Source organism: Glycine soja, chromosome 6 (genome assembly GCF_004193775.1).
Source record: "Glycine soja cultivar W05 chromosome 6, ASM419377v2, whole genome shotgun sequence".
NCBI classification, from domain to species: domain Eukaryota; kingdom Viridiplantae; phylum Streptophyta; class Magnoliopsida; order Fabales; family Fabaceae; genus Glycine; species Glycine soja.
The window spans coordinates 39,528,745-39,533,841 of NC_041007.1; the positions used below are offsets into that span (position 1 = coordinate 39,528,745).

The following is a 5,097-nucleotide window of genomic DNA, read 5'->3' on the forward strand; positions in this document are numbered from 1 at the left end:
CGTAAAAAGTTAAAATTTTTTCGACGATTTTTTAGAAACCGTCTTAAAAAATTACACATTTTAAGACGGTTATTTTTTCTAGGAACCGTCTTAAAATGTAAAGGTTTTTTAAGACGATTTATCAAGAACCGTCTTAGAATATAATTTTTTTTAAAAAAAAATTAATAAAATAAGATAATGATTCTAAGACGGTGTTTGAAGAACCGTCTTAGAATGTATTTCTTTTTCAAAAAAAAAATAAATTAAATTAAAATTATTATTCAAAGGCGGTTTTAAGACAACCGACTTAGAATATAGACATTCTAAGACGGTTCTCTAAAGAACCGTCTTAGAATGTATTTATTATTTTTTTTAAAATAAAAATATAATTGTTTTAGTAATATTTTTTTTGTTAAGCATGCTTCATAATAAAGAGGTAAAAGCTTTAAGAAGGTGTTCAATATTTATTGTTGTGATTGTACATCAAAAAAAGATGAGAAAAATGAAAACATTTTTTTTGTAATGAAAAATGAAAAGATTAACACCAAAAAGAAGAAGGTGTTGGAGACACCGATATTAATAGCTGCAAAGAACAGTGTGACAGAAATGGTAGAGAAAATCATTGACTCGTTTCCAGTAGCTGTTCATGATATGGATGCCAAGAAAAAAAATATAGTGCTATTGGCAGTAGAGAACAGACAAACTTACTTATATAACTTCTTGCTCAACAAGAAAAATCTAAAGAAAAGTAATATATTCGGAAAAGTGGATAAAAAGGGAAACAGTGCATTGCACTTGGCAGCCAAACTTGGAGACTATAAACCTTGGCTAATTCCTGGCGAAGCTCTTCAAATGCATTGGGAAATCAAGTGGTACCTGGTAAGTTTACATATATTTGATTAGAATTTTGAAAGTTCTCAAAAATAGATAAACTGCATTAACTTGTTTTCGTTTGAAAACTAAAAGGGGATACACACTCGCGTGATATCAGAAATGGAAGCAATGCAGTTAATGGTGAAATAAAATATTGATGACTGGAGAGGAAGTTGAGATAAATTTTAAAAGTAAAAGCTACATCCATTAAAACATTTAAACATCAAGGGTGTTGTTTAAGCAATTATCTGCAAATATGGATTTTTATTTTATCTATGCATGTATACATCAGCTACAAATATAAAAGAGCATATTCAATACTACAGTGATTTATGGTCTTTATATAGGCTTTCATTTAAACTCATTTAAAAAGTTTATAAAAATCTATATCAAAACAAGCTTCTCTTTGAATTTATTCTAATAAGTCTGTCAATAAAAGATTAAATAGATTCCTATTAGAGAAAAACTTGAGAAATAAATATTTTATTGAACTATTTACCCAAACAAGTCCTAAACCAACTATTAACACTGTAAAAATAATTATTATCCCTGTAAAAATAATTACATATTCAATAAAGGTATGGTTATATTAACAACACTGAATTAATGTCTTGAATTTTTTGTTTATTTTAAATATTTTAATTAAATATAAAAAATAAGTCAAAATACTTTATATTATTAGTAAAATAATAAGCCATGTGTGTTTATTATAATATAGTAATAAATAGTTTTATAAAAAAACTGACTTTTTTGAAGAGTTATTCAAAATCTCTTTTAATTTTAATCATATTTTAGATTCTTTTAGTTTTAAATTGTTTGAAAAGATTAAAAAAAAATCAGAGAAAACTAAAAAAGATTTTTTTTATATATAATGTCAACGTGATTTAATTGTGTGGAAATGGCTAGACTAAAGCTAGTGGGCCTGGAGAGTGTAAAATAAATACTATAGATTAATTTGTCAGGCTAGAATAACTTAATAAGCTAGTAATATTATAGATTAATTTGCCACGCTAGATTAATACTATAGATTTTAAACAATTCTCTCAGTTTGCCAGGCTATCATTTTAAACAATTCTCTCACTTAAGCTGGTAATATTATAGATTAATATAATAGCATGTTTGAAATAAATAACAAAGATATTGCTAAAAACATCAACAGTGACATAAAAAATGAAAAATTGAAGAATTGGAAGCATACCTCATATTCACTTGTATTCCTGAAACAAATTCCTTGGATTTTTCGGACCATTAGCTTCCAATACTGAAATAAATCATCAACCCACCAAAAATTCACATACAATAATCAATATAGAATAACATATGGAAAGTTTAATACAGTATAATAATAATAATAATAATAATAATAATAATAATAATAATAATAACAAAAGAATGAATAAGAAATATTAACTTCAGGTGCAGTAGCGTGTGAACCAGATTAATGCTTTCTGAGTCCTTGCCCCTCCCAATACACACCAAAAACCCCAGGTTCTTCTCTTCTATCTTCCTTTTGCCATTTGAACTATCATGTCTAAGTAATAATTTCAATATATGTAAAAACAGTCAAGAGACAAGCCCAAGCACTGCTAGAACAAGCCCAAGCACACAACACAAGCTAATAAAATAAAATTGCTTACAATGACTAAATAAGGAAACATAATAAAATTATGAAACAAGATTACTTCCTTAGTATGATGTCTATTTGATTACATAATATTTAGAGATATTCTAAAATATTTTAAGACACATTAAATATATTCTGAGATATTTTGTATAAATTCAAACACTTCCCTTGAAGCTAATGCTTAAAAAAATTTTAACGTTGTCACAATTTAAAAAGTAAAAACAAGTTACTTACAGTGTGGAAGAGTAAACAATTGGCAGTGGAGAAATGGAGGATCTATTTATTTTATTGATAAGATCCTTGAAATATAAGATCCCCGAAAATGGAAGACCAAGGAATGGAACACAAAACCTTATTAGTTACCTCCAAAAAATAAGATCCCCGAGCTTTCTTTATATTCGCAGCCCTGCTCCAGAAGAACGTAGTATTCCATGATTTAGACTTACAAAAATAGCTTCATAATTCAGATGGAATTAAGCTCAAATAAAATGCCACATCACATGGTGCTCATAACATTTTGTAAGAATACTAAATTCATAAAACCAAATGTCTTCTACTTTGGAGTAGAAATCTGATTAGTACCTCAAAAGACATTGATGAGAAGCAGAGGACCTACAAGATTTCAATAAGCGAAATTAAATTCATTAAGAGTTCATGCTGCATGATGCCAGCAATTACATTTACACAGAACACACACACACACAAAGGAAACAGTGCCCAACCTCTTGTTTTCAATCTTGTGTAGAACAAGAAAAGTTGCACCAAGTGCTCCTCAAGACAAAAAAAACAGTGAAGCACTGAAGCAGCAGATCCTAATTTTCCGAGAACCCAATCCAGGAAGCGTTTGATTCTTTATTTTAAGGCAAAGTCTTGTTGTTGTGAGCGTCAATTTCAGCTACCAACACTTTTTTGCTTCCTCCAAATGCTGTAAATGAACACGAAACATATAGCTTCAATAACATTAATTATTATTAAACTCACTTGGGTGATTATTGAATGAACTTCAGCAACCATGAAGGGGTTTCAACTATCAACTTTCCACTACTATGATAATGACACTAAACTTAGCTTCTCAGGAGAGTGAAGAGAAAGCGACAGTGGAATATACCAAAAAATTGAGAGTTTGATGACTTACCGTAAGAAAGTTGAGACAGAGGAAGAATTTTTTTTTACAAAAAAATCTGGGAAATGAAACCTTGTCGTGGATCTAACAAGCTCGGAATCGCATCAGAATTGAATCCTGGATTCACCAAAAAAGAACAAAACGAGAAAGAATGATCAATTAATAAACGAAAACAATAGCGGATAAAAAAGGAAAGCAAGAATTGAGAAGGGGAAAAGGGTGATGGAACCCTAACCCTAGTGGAATTGGGATCGAGTTGAGGAGGAAGAGGAGAGAGAAATCGAAGCCGAAAGAAAGAGAAGGATGCGTCGTTTGTATGTGTGGTACCAACGAACTCCGTTTACTGAGAATTAAGGCAACGTCGGAAATGAAGAGAAGAGAAAGAGGTAGAGAGAGGGAAGAGAAACACTCAGAGAAGAGGCAAAGAGAGGGAAGACAAAGAGGCGGAGAAGAGCAGAGAGAGAGAGGGAAGAAGCATGACCAGTGCGCTGCCCGATGCGAGAGAGAGAAAATCACAATAACAAGAAAAAACCAATTAACAGCTGTAATGAGAGAGAAAAAGCAAAAAAAAAGTGTAAATATAAAAGGAATTACGATGGTTTTTTAAATAACCGTTTTTATTATTGATAAATTTATTATAATATTATTTTGGATATTTTTTTAAAACGGTTTTTGTGGACCGTCGTAATTCACGCGTCGTAATAAATGTTTTATTTAGTAGTGGTGTCTTCTGGAGTGGACCTTTGTCTTCATCTTCACAATGAACCTTGATGTTTCTCTTCCACCTTCATTACTAGAGAAACAACATTCTACATTGGTTATTTGGGAGCAACAACATCGATTGGCGACCATCGTCACAGAGTTGATATAAGGTTCAAATAGTAAACACGTGACAATATGAAATTAATTAAATTTTATGAAATAAGTATGAAATTTTCAAATATTTTCTAATTTAAAGAAAATTAGGTACACTAAACATGTTTATTTTTTAACAAATTTGACACAAATTAACCAAATTAGTAATTATTTATATGTAATGACTTTCTTTCCCAAATTAACCAAATACTAGACATTGAAGATATTTAAAATAAAATAAAAATCAAGTAGTCAAGCTGTATGATGATGACATAATTAACTATCATGTGGTAACTAAAATAAAGCATTAAATGCTTACACAGTACCTGAAAAATGTGTCAAGCCATATGATAAACAGTTATGGTGACCCCAACTACAAAAGAATTCAGCATATATGCCCACACGTAAGCAGAATTTTGGAAAAAGGCCTTCCATGGTACATCATATCCTGTATTTTAAGAACAAGACCCAAAGCAAAGTTACGTAGCAGATATTGTAAGTATTCATTCAATCCAACCCAGTGTAAGGTTTACACACACAGAGGCAGAAAGCATTCTGCTATTTCTCAAGTTAAAAAATTAGATACCTTTAAAAGGAGAAAGTAAAAATAGACACTACTTGGAAATTGGAGTTTCTTGAGGGA

The 5,097-nt window shown here is 30.3% G+C and overlaps 2 long non-coding RNA genes across 2 annotated transcripts; both read right to left on the reverse strand.

Annotated features, from left to right (window-relative positions):
• Positions 1–577: 577 nt before the first annotated feature.
• LOC114414345 lies at positions 578–2,161 on the reverse strand. Its single transcript, XR_003667189.1, has 2 exons — positions 2,051–2,161; positions 578–855 (listed from the first exon to the last, which is right to left on the reverse strand). It is a non-coding gene; the product is annotated as an uncharacterized LOC114414345 (long non-coding RNA).
• Positions 2,162–3,203: 1,042 nt separating this feature from the next.
• LOC114414365 lies at positions 3,204–4,075 on the reverse strand. The gene is made up of 3 exons (XR_003667195.1): positions 3,835–4,075; positions 3,612–3,716; positions 3,204–3,401 (listed from the first exon to the last, which is right to left on the reverse strand). It is a non-coding gene; the product is annotated as an uncharacterized LOC114414365 (long non-coding RNA).
• Positions 4,076–5,097: the final 1,022 nt, after the last annotated feature.